The sequence below is a fragment of the Fulmarus glacialis genome, unplaced genomic scaffold, assembly GCF_000690835.1.
Source record: "Fulmarus glacialis isolate BGI_N327 unplaced genomic scaffold, ASM69083v1 scaffold16105, whole genome shotgun sequence".
NCBI lineage: Eukaryota > Metazoa > Chordata > Aves > Procellariiformes > Procellariidae > Fulmarus > Fulmarus glacialis.
In genome coordinates, this window is record NW_009213796.1 from 20,249 (window position 1) to 21,429 (window position 1,181).

Consider the following 1,181-nt stretch of genomic DNA (forward strand, 5'->3'; position numbering starts at 1 on the left):
GCGGAGCTTTGACTTACCCCGACTGGACGTGCTGGACACGCTCAGCTCTGTCTCGTTTGAGACTGCAAAGCAGCAGCCTTGAGCCATCCCTTCTTCACAGACATCCGGAAATTAATTAATCAATTTAAAGACTCAAGACTAAGTCAAATTAATCAATTTAAAGGCTCAAGGTTTTCAAGTTCAGGACAGAGATGCTAAGAATTAGGGTGAAAAAATAAAACCTATTAATTTTTCTCAGAAATTAAATAAGCACCGTGTCTTACCTTAGGAATTACAGACTAGGTACATAAATGGAAACCACACTAGTGTGTCAGCCTAAGTCCCTGGAAAGACACCGAAGAAAAACATGCGAGAGAAAGTTTGATATCCATATCCATCCCTCCGAAACCGGTATGTGTGACAGGCATCCTTCCTTCCCAGCTTGTGAATTGTTTTACAAAGTCACAGTCCTTTGCACCTGAAATCCTCTGCTGTGGCTGACCTCATACCTGGCGTGGTTTAGGTTCACTGTAAGCAGTAAAATCATATACAAGAATTTTGATTTTATTGTCTCCCTACTTGAGGAACACAAGGGAGCTGCAGTGCGGACCAGCTCCTCTGTGCAACAACCGCCTGTATGACACCACAGGCGGAAAGCCAAGCGGCACCGGGCTCACAGCGGGAGCGGAGCAGCAGAAACCACACGGATGCGTCGAACACGCAGAGGATTCATTTGCACTTGTTACTTACGGGGTTGCTGCTTGGATCGTGCAGCTTTGGATCGCGAGGTGGGACGCCAGCACGCCACGCTACCATGACCCACGAGCAGGCTGACCTCTGCAGAGCAGACTGCAGCTCACGGAGCTGGAGCCTGCTTCACAGAGCAGCTCCTGGCTCCTCGGTGACACTGCACATAGACAGCACCGGGGCTGGCAGGAAACAGCTGTGGAAGCGCAGCCTTCAGCTGTGTGGTTACACCACCTGCAATGGGGTGGTTTCACCATAGCTGGCTGCCAGTCACCCACCCAGCCGCTCTCTCAATCCCCCTCCTCAATAGGACAGGGGCAGAAATAAGATAAAAAAGCTCATGGGTCAAGATAAAGACAGGGAGATCGCTCACCAATTACTGAAATGGTTAAAACAGACTTGACTTGGGGAAGATTAAAAATAGATTAGGATAGTGAGAAACAAAGACCCCTCCT